Source organism: Nerophis lumbriciformis, linkage group LG14 (genome assembly GCF_033978685.3).
Source record: "Nerophis lumbriciformis linkage group LG14, RoL_Nlum_v2.1, whole genome shotgun sequence".
Lineage (NCBI taxonomy): Eukaryota > Metazoa > Chordata > Actinopteri > Syngnathiformes > Syngnathidae > Nerophis > Nerophis lumbriciformis.
The window spans coordinates 20,700,150-20,713,881 of NC_084561.2; the positions used below are offsets into that span (position 1 = coordinate 20,700,150).

At 38.7% G+C, this 13,732-nt stretch overlaps 1 protein-coding gene across 2 annotated transcripts in view; it reads right to left on the reverse strand.

Annotated features, from left to right (window-relative positions):
- Positions 1–13,732, reverse strand: part of dennd1b (DENN/MADD domain containing 1B) — a 362,658-nt gene that overhangs the window by 213,122 nt on the left and 135,804 nt on the right. The window lies entirely within an intron of this gene.

Below are 13,732 nucleotides of genomic sequence, written 5' to 3' on the forward strand. Positions count from 1 at the left end.
TCTATCAAAATTGTGCAGCGCAACTATGATACAATACTATACAATTTTCTTTTACTAAAGACTCTTACTATAACCTGCTCCCCAAGAATATACAACAATTCTTCTCAACAAAAGAGGAGGAATATAATCTTAGAGAAAATTTTAATTTGAAACATTTGTACGCACGTACAACACTTAAACCTTCAGTTTATCAGTATGTGGAATTAAATTATGGAATGGATTAAGCAAAGAAATCAAACAATGTACTAATATGATCCACTTCAAGAAACTCTTCAAACTTAAAGTGTTTACAAAGTACAAAGAATAAGAAACATGATAAACATTCTGAATTTATCTCATCCATCCATCATTCATCTCACCATATGAAATATAACTTACTTCACCGAGAATTATTTATTTATTTTTATTGTGATTACTTATGGAGTATATTGTGAATAAATTGAGAACAGGAAGTGAACAAAAGTTTTAGCAACTGTTATGTAAAGGAAAAGGGGTAGGATTAAATAAGCTCTGCTTCTTCCTACTCCTTTTCGAACATATTGAATAGAGGAACTGGAAATTGTGATGTATCTATCATGTTGTATGCATGCATGTTCGAATTAAACTCAAACTCCATTCAACTCAACTCTTAGACATTTTATGAATACCACCTTAATCTTTACAGGCTAAATGCTCTAAATCAAAAGTGAGTGAAGGGGCCAATTCACAATAATTTCATTAATTCTGAAATCGACAATCTAGTACTTGAGAAGCCTTGGTATGCATCACAAAGCTGGCCAACATTTTTGGACCAATTAATTATATTGCCTTGGTACAAAACAAAAACAAAACAATACAAAGTATACTGTTGTCTAAATAAAAGAAATACTGTATTTCTACAGAAAATGAGCAGACCACTAGTAACACTGGACAACAAAAGTGAACCAAATATTGCCACAAAATCTTTGATACCAATGTAATCTCGTAAATATTGGTATCATGGGTGTGGAATAGGGTTGCATGATATAAACGTACGATAGATACTAGGGATCGTCCGATGTGGGTTTTTAGGGCCAGTACTGATTAATAGGAGCCGAAATTCATTTGCAGTAAAATTTAGCTTAACACAAATTTTAAAGGGGAACTGCAACTTGTTGGGGGGAACTGTGCCTATCTTTCACAATCATTATGAGAAACAACAAACCATCTTTTTTTTTAGGATTTAAATAATGATTAAAAAAAAACACTTTAAAGAGGCGGCTAATGGAAGTCATTGTTGTAGCCTTTAAAGTCCTCTAAAACAACATTCAAACCCTCCATCAACGTGTTATATACACGCTGCAAGGGTGTGTACGGGGGAGAGGGGTCGGAGTGTGTTCGTCTGACCACTTTAGCGCAGCTTAGCAGAAAGGAGCACTGGTTATTACTACTAATTTACTCTCTATCACAACTTTACGTTTGTTCAGTACTAAATACTGGTCTCATATGTGTATGTATGGTATTTGCTGATGTATTTGTTTTAGTTGTAAAAAAAATAATTACAAAACTTAACAACATGCAACAGCAATTGGAAAGTTAAAGCAAGGAAGACTTGTCTGAGCTCGTAGTTTCATACAGTACTTCCCATTGTGCCTTAATAATAATCAAATTAGGGCTAGGCGATATATCGAGTTTGTACGATATATCGATATATTTTTAAACAAGATAAGAATTAAGAAAATATCGTAATATTGATATAATTAATGTCATGTTAAAATGACCAAACGCCGCTTATTTGTTGTGTTCCTTGTTCTCCCCCGCTCCCGCTCCATGGGCTACTAAACCCCTCCCCTTCATCCTTTCAAGACATGCTTGCATTCATAAGAACATCCATGATTGGTTGGTTGTTTACCATGATGAGTCGCGATTGGTTGAGATTAGGCCAATCAGAGGCAGCATAGGGCAGGTCATGCAACCAGGAAGGGAAAAAACAACAGACATCCCAAATGACAATTAACGAGAGAATCGTAGAAGAGAAGAGGGAATATTCAAGGGGCCGATTTATATATTTAAAAAAAATAGTGGAAGATAGCAGAGGGATTCTCTTCCTTAGATTTTTCTTTTAGCGATGTAGACGACGTCCAGGAAACCCACAATGTGTCTACTTGGCCACATTTGGACAAATGTATGTGTCTGGATAAAACAATGGCCAACATTTGAGTTGTTTACCATGAAAGCCCATATCAAAACTGTTCTCGACATGGAAGAGGTGGAATACACATTTATGATTGTGGCACACGTGATGACTTTTGCTACAGTATTGTAAGTCTATTGTCAGTCCAAATGCTATATTTATTTTTCATTGGTGTTTTACAACAAGACAGTAGCTGACATTTTGAAACAAACAACAAGATCATAGTCGTACAATTAAGTCAAGTCTCTTACTTGGCGCTGACCACAGACGTGTGGTCTAGTGCAGTGTATTTCAACCACTGTGCCGCGGCACACTAGTGTGCCGTGAATACAGTCTGGTGTGACGTGGGAGATTATCTAATTTCACCTATTTGGGTTAAAAATGTTTTTTACAAACCAGTAATTATAGTCTGCAAATAATGTGTTGTTGTTGAGTGTCGGTGTGTCTAGAGCTCGGCAGAGTAACCATGTAATACTCTTCCATATCGGTAGGTGGCAGCCGGTAGCTAATTGCTTTGTAGATGTGCGGGACGCAGCGTGAAAGGAAAAAGGTGTCTAATGTTTAAACCACAAATAAACAAAAAGTGAGTGCCCCTAAGAAAAGGCATTGAAGCTTAGGGAAGGCTATGCAGAACGAAACTAAAACTGAACTGGCTACAAAGTAAACAAAAACAGAATGCTGGACGACAGCAAAGACTTACTGTGGAGCAAAGACGGCGTCCACAAAGTACATCCGAACATGACATGAAAATCAACAATGTCCCCACTAAGAAGGATGAAAACAACTGAAATATTCTTGATTGCTAAAACAAAGTAGATGCGGGAAATATCGCTCAAAGGAAGACATGAAACTGCTACAGGAAAATACCAAAAAAAGAGAAAAAGCCACCAATATAGAAGTGCAAGACAAGAACTGAAACACTACACACAGGAAAACAGCAAAAAACTCTAAATAAGTCAGGGGGTGATGTGACAGGTAGTGACAGTACACCTACTTTGAGACAAGAGCTATAGCGATGCATGCTTGGTTATGGTTTAAAGTCATATCCAACAATTGCGACAACAACTTTTTACTGTCAACTGATTTTCGTTTTTTTAATGATTTCTGCCTCGTGGTGTGCTTCTGTATTTTTTCAGCGCAAAAAATGTGCAACACACTAGTCTAGTAGGACCACAGAATCGTACGTGTGTGACAGTCCATTACATCGTTGACTGGGAATTAAAAAGTGCCTGCCTGCAAATAAATGTTTTATCCGAGTTTGATACATTTTGTATTATTTGCACAGCTATGTTATTTATTTTATGTAGAAAGAATATGTTTCTATTTTATTTATACATTCTTTGTTTTTCTATTTGATCAATGTTATGTAATTCTGTGCTACTTAAACAGTTTCTTTTCTGTGCTTTTAATACCCATCTTGACTAGAGATGTCCGATAATATAGGGCTGCCGATATCGGCCGATAAATGCTTTAAAATGTAATATCGGAAATTATCGGTATCGGTTTCAACAAGTAAAATGTATGACTTTTTAAAACGCCGCTGTACGGAGTGGTACACGGACGTAGGGAGAAGTACAGAGCGCCAATAAACCTTAAAGGCACTGCCTTTGCACGCCGGCCTAATCACATAATACCTATGGCTTTTCACGCACACAAGTGAATGCAATGCATACTTGGTCAACAGCCATACAGGTCACACTGAGGGTGGCCGTATAAACAACTTTAACACTGTTACAAATATGCGCCACACTGTGAACCCACGCCAAACAAGAATGACAAACACATTTCGGGAGAACATCTGCACCGTAACACAACATAAACACAACAGAACAAATACCCAGAACCCCTTGCAACACTAACTCTTCCGGGACGCTACAATATACACCCCCCGCTAACCCCCCCTCCCCCCCCAAAAAAACCCCCACCTCAACCTCCTCATGTCCCAAATTCCAAGCTGCTGTTTTGAGGCATGTTAAAAAAAATAATGCACTTTGTGACTTCAATAATAAATATGGCAGTGCCATGTTGGCATTTTTTTTCATAACTTGAGTTGATTTATTAACCTTGTTACATTGTTTAATGCATCCAGCGGGGCATTACAACAAAATTAGGCATAATAATGTGTTAATTCCACGACTGTATATATCGGTATCGGTTGATATCGGAATCTGTAATTAAGAGTTGGACAATATCGGAATATTGGATATCTGCAAAAAAGCCATTATCGGACATCTCTAATCTTGACCAACTGGGTTAATAAAAGTGCCACTGACTTTACAGTACAGTTGTCATTCACTTCAATTTCAGTGAATTCTCAAAAGTGAATATCTCTATATAAATATTTTCACTTGAAAATATGTCAAGATATACATCGAATATCGAGGTTAAGTAAAAATACATTGAGATATACTTTTTCGTCCATATCGCCCGGCCCTAAATCAAACTATACAAAGCCTAATAAATATGTGAGGTAAGACAAAGACAGTGGGAGGAGACACAGAAAGTAGATATGGCAGGGAATCCAGAATAAAAAGTAAGAATAGAACAATAGGCAGAGCCTCCTCTGGCCGTTGCAGACCACAGACCCTGCAGAGATTCTTTTCATTAGGCTTTAATAGTATGCTGCCGGCTTGCCATTCTGACCTGCACTCTGTGCCGGTAATAAGAACGGCCTTCAGAGCCGGACCAAAGCAACAGAGCTGCTTGAGAGGGGGGGGAAGGTGTAGGGGGAGATGGAAGAAAGATAGAGGGGCACATGAGCATGAGCCGATGTGGTGCACTTTCAAATTGACACTGGGCGGGAGTGTTACATTTTCACATTCTATACCCAAGCTGATCGGGGAGGGAAATGGGGGCGGAAGAGGGCATTTTGTCTTTCTAGAACTGATTAAATCCCTCCACAAGTGACCCCTTTGGTGCAGAGAGTCGGTTGTGACTGAAATTATTTTGGTTAACAGCATCCCATGTTGCCTATGTCCTTCTTCAGGAGGTGTTGAAGGTGGCAAATTGATCTTCTGCCCCCTTCAAACACTTTGCCAACACTTGACAGGTACATGAGTGTGTAAGCGTGTATATGCGCCACCTATAGAATGAAAAAGTCAGCATTTCAAAGTCAATGCTTCTGGACTTTTAACAATACCAGAATACCACAAAGGCACAATAACTTGATCTTTCTGTTAATCATAAATCAGCAATTATTCAACTGACATAGGATTGCACACTATTGATGATATAAATTATAAAAATTTGCCTGACAATTGAGTTTCTAATACTATACACATTCTAGCTGTGTCTGCAAATTTGACAGCGACAACAAACAAGCGCAATGTAGCCTTCTAGCTGATGTGTGAGGGAGCAGGGTTGGGGTGGGGACGGGGTTTGGTGGTGGTTGGGGGGGGTTATCTAATGTAGCCCGGAAGAGTTAGGGCTGCATGGGATTCTGGGTATTTGTTCTGTTGTGGTTATGTTGTGTTAAGGTGCAGATGTTCTCCCGAAATGTGTTTGTCATTCTTGTTTGGTTTTGGTTCAAAGTGTGGCGCATTATTAGTAAGAGTGTTAAAGTTGTTTTATATGGCCACCGTCAGTGTAACCTGTGTGCCTGTTGACCAAGTATGCCTTGCTGTCACTTACGTATATAAGCAGAAGCTGCATACAAATGTGGCTGGGCTGGCACGCTGTTAGTACAGATTGTAGAGGGCGCTAAATGCTGTACAATCATGGCACGCCCTTATTATGATTGTAAGGGTGAAAATTGGAGAATATTAATCCCAGGGAGTTTTCTGCGAGAGGCAATGAAATCCGGAAGAAAATCAGGGGGGGGGTCGGCAAGTATGCAGCTGAGCCGCATCAGAATGATCAAAGAGCCGCATGCAGCTCCGGAGCCGCGGGTTGCCGACCCCTGAGCTAGCGGCTAACTTCCCTCTACAGGAGGGGTGTCAAACTCATTTTAGATGGGGGGCCACATGGAGAAAAATCTACACCCAAGTGGCTGGACTGGTAAAATCACAGCACAATAACCTAAAAATAAAGACAACCTCAGATTGTATTCTTTGTTTAAAAATAAAACACACAAGGGACGGCGTGGCGCAGTGGAAGAGTGGCCGTGCGCGACCCGAGGGTCCCTGGTTCAATCCCCACCTAGTACCAACCTCGTCATGTCCGTTGTGTCCTAAGCAAGACAATTCACCCTTGCTCCTGATGGGTGCTGGTAGCGCCTTGCATGGCAGCTCCCTCCATCAGTGTGTGAATGTGTGTGTGAATGGGTAAATGTGGAAGTAGTGTCAAAGCGCTTTGAGTACCTTGAAGGTAGAAAAGCGCTATACAAGTACAACCCATTTATCATTATCATTTATTCTGGAAATGGACAAATCATAATGTTGTTGGGTGTTTTTTACCCTTACATGCGTGCGGTTAATAGTATTCTATCTTTATTTGTTGTTATTTATACTTTCTGAATAAATTATGTGATAATATAACATTTTAAAATCAGGAAAACTAAAAATGTATAAAAAATATATATCTATAGTTCTTTTAATGTTTTTAATCCAACAATAAAAATAACATGGCCCAAACATGTATTTTTGTAATCGATTTTTGAAAATTATCTATTTAGAATTAGAATAATAAGAAATCGCCATTTGGATAAGAATAAAAAAAAAATTAGGACACCTATTGCTTATCTTCTAAACTTCAATATTATCTGTGCAGGCAACAAGATGGTCCCAGCATTTTTGGGGTGTTATCAAAAAAAAATAAAAAATTGTGCTTGCCACCTCCAAAAAACATGCACCTGGGGATAGGTTGATTGGCAACACTAAATTGGCCCTAGTGTGTGAATGTTGTCTGTCTATCTGTGTTGGTCCTGTGATGAGGTGGCGACTTGTCCAGGGTGTACCCCGCCTACCGCCCGAATGCAGCTGGGATAGGCTCCAGCACCCCCCGCGAACCCGAAAGGGACAAGCGGTAGGAAATGGATGGATCAGTCAACTCATTGGTGTTAATTTTCAATCTATCAGGATAAAAAAAATCATATCAAAATCATATTACAAATGTATGTAGTGTGCTCATTTTCTTCGGCTGGTGCACTAACATCATGTGGTTTATTATTATTTTTTACATATGTAGCATAATCTACCATACATTTGACACCCCTTCTTTACAGTGTAAAATCACTTCTAAGTCAGCAATCCTCGCCTCTATGGGGGCAAATAAACTGTTTCTTACAAGTATCGTTATCACTGGCGAATGAGGACTAGCTTAACATGCTACACTGTCCACTGTAGGAGGATAAGTTAATTGCTCACCACAAGCTTGAGTTCTTGGACATAAACAAAGGTGGGCGGATCGATACAAATATTGACCGTATCGATACCAAGAAAAACATCATTATTTGGTCGATGCTACAGTGGTTAGATTGATACTTCTTTACTATCAAAGAAATCTTTTGACGTTCTTGTTACTGTCTACAAACTCAGAAAATAAGTCCATGGACACAGGAGGACTTTAAGGGCAAAACCCAAAGGATTTAAATCAGAGCCAATAATAGGAAATAATTAGAATATTTAATTGATATTAGTACACCGCCATTCTGTGTTTTTGTCTAATTACCGTAGAACTGTGAACAAAAATGCTACCATTCAATGATCTTGATCATTTGAGAAATCAGTATCAGCACTAATATGACCCATTCTACCCCTTAACTACTTGGTGTTGGATTGGTACCCACTTTTTTAAAGTATCCAGAAAACAAAGCGTTTTTACATTTCAACAAAAGTGTAGATAGAGCCCTGTTTCAACCGAACGTAACCAGATATTACCAGTAAATTAGCAAGTATATCAATAATAGTTTTAATAGGAATAATTAACTGAAAATAACGCAATATGTTACTGCATATGTCAGCAGCTTAATTAGGCGCCTTTGAAGCCCATTTTGAAATTGTTGTATTTTCATTTACATACCAAATAATATGGTGATGTATATCAATCAATCAATCAAAGTTTACTTATATAGCCCTAAATCACGAGTGCCTCTGTATATATTAGGGGTGTGGGAAAAAATCGATTCGAATTCGAAGCGCGATTCTCACGTTGTGCGATTCAGAATCGATTCTCATTTTTAAAAAATCGATTTTTTATTTTTTTAATTATTTTTTTGATTTTTTTAAATGAATCAATCCAACAAAACAATACACAGCAATACCATAACAATGCAATCCAATTCCAAAACCAAACCCGACCCAGCAACACTCAGAACTGCGATAAACAGAGCAATTGAGAGGAGACACAAACACGACACAGAACAAACCAAAAGTAGTGAAACAAAAATGAATATTATCAACAACAGTATCAATATTAGTTACAATTTCAACGTAGCAGTGATTAAAAATCCCTCATTGACATTATCATTAGACATTTATAAAAAAAAAAGAAAAAAAGAACAATAGTGGCTTACACTTGCATCGCATCTCATAAGCTTGACAAGACACTGTATCCAATATTTTCACAAAGATAAAATAAGTCATATTTTTGGTTCATTTAATAGTTAAAACAAAATTACATTATTGCAATCAGTTGATAAAACATTGTCCTTTACAATTATAAAAGCTTTTTACAAAAATCTACTACTCTGCTTGCATGTCAGCAGACTGAGGTAGATCCTGCTTAAATCCTATGTATTGAATGAATAGAGAATTGTTTAGAATCGGGGAAAAAATTGTTTTTGAATCGAGAATCGTGTTGAATTGAAAAAAAAATCGATTTTGAATCGAATCTTGACCCCAAGAATCGATGTTGAATCGAATTGTGGGACACCCAAAGATTCACAGCCCTAATTATATATATATATGTATATATGTATATATATATATATATATATATATATATATATATATGTATATATATATATATGTATATATATATATATATATATATATATAAATATATATATATATATATATATATATATATATATATATATATATATATATATAAATATATATATATATATATATATATGTATACTTTTGCAATAACAGTGTATATATATATGTATATATATATATATATATATATATATATACACAGTGAATGTGTATGTGTGTGTATATATATATATATATATATATATATATATATATATACACACTGTATATATATATATATATATATACTGTTATATATATACACTGTTATTGCAAAAGTCTATATATATATATATATATATATATATATACATATACACACACTGTTATTGCAAAAGTCTGCAATGTATATCACAATATAGCTTTTACTCCATATCGCCCATTCCTAAGTTAACCTGACTAACACACTGGCTATTTATATACTGAAGCATCAAATGCTTAGTTCAACCATTGGTATTGAAGTGTTGCTGTAGAGAAAAAAATGTATGGGACTAAGGAAAATGTATTTAATATTTTATGGAAACAGAAAATACGTCTCCTTCACCCACACTATAAAAAGGAGTATAAGCTCTTAATGAGAAACCCGAACAACAATTTTCCACTGGTGTAGTTTACATTGCAGCCATTGCATTGCACTTGTCTAATTTAATGTTTTTCCACAATGGATGTATTTATGTTCTGGGGTGAGAGGTTAGGCAGCTTACCGTATAAGTATATGGCATCAACAACAACAGTGTGCATTATTCCAGTGCTAATATCCTGTCCTGCTGATGTCCTTTATACATAACACAGATGGACTCAGACAGGGGAGAGTGGCCGTATTATGCCTCTGCTGAGATCTTCCTCTGAATATATTACCAAGTGATAGGGGGAGATGTCTCACTCCCTAACACACTCGCGTGCACACACATTCGCATCCACTTGAAGCGTTGGGCCAAGAGAGCTGCATATGCCCAAACATACAAGCATGGACTTCATTAATGAAGTGCCAGGAGGAGAAGAGGGGTAGAGAGGGTACACGTGTGCATGCTTGTATGTGTGTGTGTGTGTGTGTGTGTGTGTGTGTGTGTGCGTGCATGCTCGTTCACCAAGCAGCCAGGGGGGGATTTCCTTCTTTAAGCTTTTAGCTCCCACTGGGCTTAGCTCGACAGTATGAACCCTGATGTGGGCCTGCCTCTACCACATGGCGTCACACACACGTACACGTACACGTACACACACACACACACACACACACACACACACACACACACACACACACACACACACACATCACACATCACACCTATATACATACAAAGTGTATAGACTGAAGCTCAGCAGGGGAGCAACAGTGCAACATTAGATTCTAAAAAATGCATCTGTGGACATCTCACTGACAGATGCAATCTAACAGAGAAGGTCAGGTCATTGTTCAGCCCCTTTTTTCACTGTCCTGTACCGACAACAGGCTGCCACAGCTGTACTTAGCCCCACTCGTCTCGGTTTAGGTAGTTAGGCTACAAAACAGTGCTGTCCTGTTGTCTGATGTCACTAGCAAATACGCAGCATCAATCAGAAAGACATGTTAACAAATATTGTTTATTTTTATCATGTCATACAATATAATAAAATATAACTGTATGTTCTAATCCTGTGTACTTACCACTACTACTGGTCAGGCCAGGGAGCCTGTTGATTAGATTAGACACTGCTGCCAAATAGCTACAGAACTCTATATTGTTCGAAGATGAAAACGGGAGTGTAAACACAAATAATCGAAAGACCATCGAAAAAGAAGAAGCGTAGCAATCAACCTACCACCTACAATCAGCTAATATACAGTGCATCCTGAAAGTATTCAAAGCACTTAACTTTTTCCGCATTTTGTCATGTTACAGCCTTATTAAATGGAATAAATTCATTTTTGTCCTCAAAATCCTACAGACAATACCTCATAAGGACAATATGAAAAGTTTTTTATTAAATTTTGCAAATGCCATCCATCCATCCATCTTCTTCCGCTTATTCGAGGTCGGGTCGCGGGGGCAGCAGCCTAAGCAGGGAAGCCCAGACTTCCCTCTCCCCAGCCACTTCGTCCAGCTCTTACTGTGGGACCCCGAGGCGTTCCCAGGCCAGCCGGGAGACATAGTCTTCCCAACGTGTCCTGGGTCTTCCCCGTGGCCTTCTACCGGTCGGACGGGCCCTAAACACCTCCCTAGGGAGGCGCTCGGGTGGCATCCTGACCAGATGCCCGAACCACCTCATCTGGCTCCTCTCGATGTGGAGGAGCAGCGGCTTTACTTTGAGCTCCCCCCGGATGGCAGAGCTTCTCACCCTATCTCTAAGGGAGAGCCCCGCCACCCGGCGGAGGAAACTCATTTCGGCCGCTTGTACCCTTGATCTTGTCCTTTCGGTCATAACCCAACGCTCATGACCATAGGTGAGGATGGGAACGTAGATCGACCGGTAAATTGAGAGCTTTGCCTTCCGGCTCAGCTCCTTCTTCACCACAACGGATCGATACAGCGTCCGCATTACGGAAGACGCCGCACCGATCCGCCTGTCGATCTCACGATCCACTCTTCCCTCACTCGTGAACAAGACTCCGAGGTACTTGAACTCCTCCACTTGGGGCAAGATCTCCTCCCCAACCCGGAGATGGCACTCCACCCTTTTCCGGGCGAGAACCATGGACTCGGACTTGGAGGTGCTGATTCTCATCCCAGTCGCTTCACACTCGGCTGCGAACTGATCCAGTGAGAGCTGAAGATCCTGGACAGATGAAGCCATCAGGACCACATCATCTGCAAAAAGCAGAGACCTAATCCTGCAAATGCATTATTAATAAAACAATTGTTTTTAAAAATCACATGTACATAACTATTCACAGGATTTGCTCAATACTTAGTTGATGCACCTTTGACAGTAATTGCAGCTAAAAGTCTGTTTGAATACGATGCTACAAGCTTGTCACACCTATCTTTGAGCAAGTTCACTCGTTCCTCTTTGCAGCGGCTCTGAAACTCCAACAGGTATGATGGGAAGCGTTGGTTTTCACCCAGAATGTTTCTGTACATTGCTGCATTCATCTTTCCCTCTATCCTGACTAGTCTCCCAGTTCCTGTCCCTGAAAAACATCTCCACAGCATGATGCTGCCACCACCATGCTTCACTGTAGGGATGGTATTGGCCTGATGATGAGCGGTGCCTGGTTTCCTCCAAACCAGACCAGATAATTTTATTTCTCATGGTCTGAGAGGATTTCAGATGCATTTTGGCAAACTTTTTTTTTTTTTTTTTTTTACAAAGGAATGGTGTTAGAGTATAAATATTTGGGGTTTTGGTACAAGCCTCTAGACTTGACCAAACTAAGTCTAAGACAAGATCTGACCAATCCAAGTCTATAAGCCTAAACTGACGAAGTCTACTTGGATGAGAGGCGAAACGTCTTCTCAGACAAACCAAACAGTCCAGTTGCAGTTGATTGAGTGCTCTGAGACTACAGTGACCTGGATGAATGAAAACCTCCATAGACATACTAAGGAATGGCTTCCGTTTGGCCACCCTACCATACATGCCTGATTGGTGGATTGCAGCAGAGATGGTTCTTCTCTCACCACAGAGGAATATTGGTTCTTGGTCACCTCTCTGACTAAACTAAGAAGAATGCAGCAATGTACAGAGACACCCTGGATGAAAACCAACACTTACCTTCCAAACTGATGGAGCCTGAGAGGTCCTGCAAAGAGGAATGGCCGAAACTGCCCAAAAATAGGTGTGCCAAGCTTGTGGCATCATATTCAAAAAGACTTGAGGTTGTAATTGCTGCCAAAAGTGCATCAACAAAGTGTTGAGCAAAGCCTGTGAATACTTATGTACAGTACATGTGATTTTTTATTTGTAATAAATTTGCAAACCTAAAAAAATAAATCTCATTGTCATTACGGTGTATTGTATTGGAATTTTTCCATTTTTAAATAAGGCTGTAACATAACAAAATGTGGAAAAAGTAAAGTGAATAGCCGCAATGCTTTTATAGCATCTTGAGTACCTATTTTTTGTACCACATCACAATTCACAGACTGAAGAATGCGCTGGTGTTCCCCACAGTCATTATGAATGTTGGTCGTAAATGTAAAAGTTTATTATTTATGATTGTCAACCCAGACCTGTTTTGGAGCCAATTTTTGGGACATATTTACTCTTATACAACTCAGACCACAAGACAATCATACTATACAATGTCATTAGAATATCGGGCGTTTGCTGATTTCGGACTGAAGGGGGAAATTGTGACAAAAGCTGCCCAGTTGTCTTCATGTATGTACCTTGATTATTTCCAGTCATTGAGTTATTCAAAATATGTTTTTTGTGCAGGATGATGATGTCAATTACTTGAGACAAAAGCTGTCATAATAATTGAATAAAATACCTTCATTACAATGAATATTTATTACATGATCTTTATTGACTTTTGGAATATTTTGTGTATTTCTTTCTTTTAGTTTATTTCGAACATGAACACACTTACAGCATAATACTTCACACAATTTCATATCAATTCTGTTTACATCATGTCCGAAAAGGAGTAGGAAGAAGCAAAGCTTATTTAATCCTACCCATTTCCCACTTCAGATCGTTTATAAATATATACATTCATTTACTGACCTTTTTATAG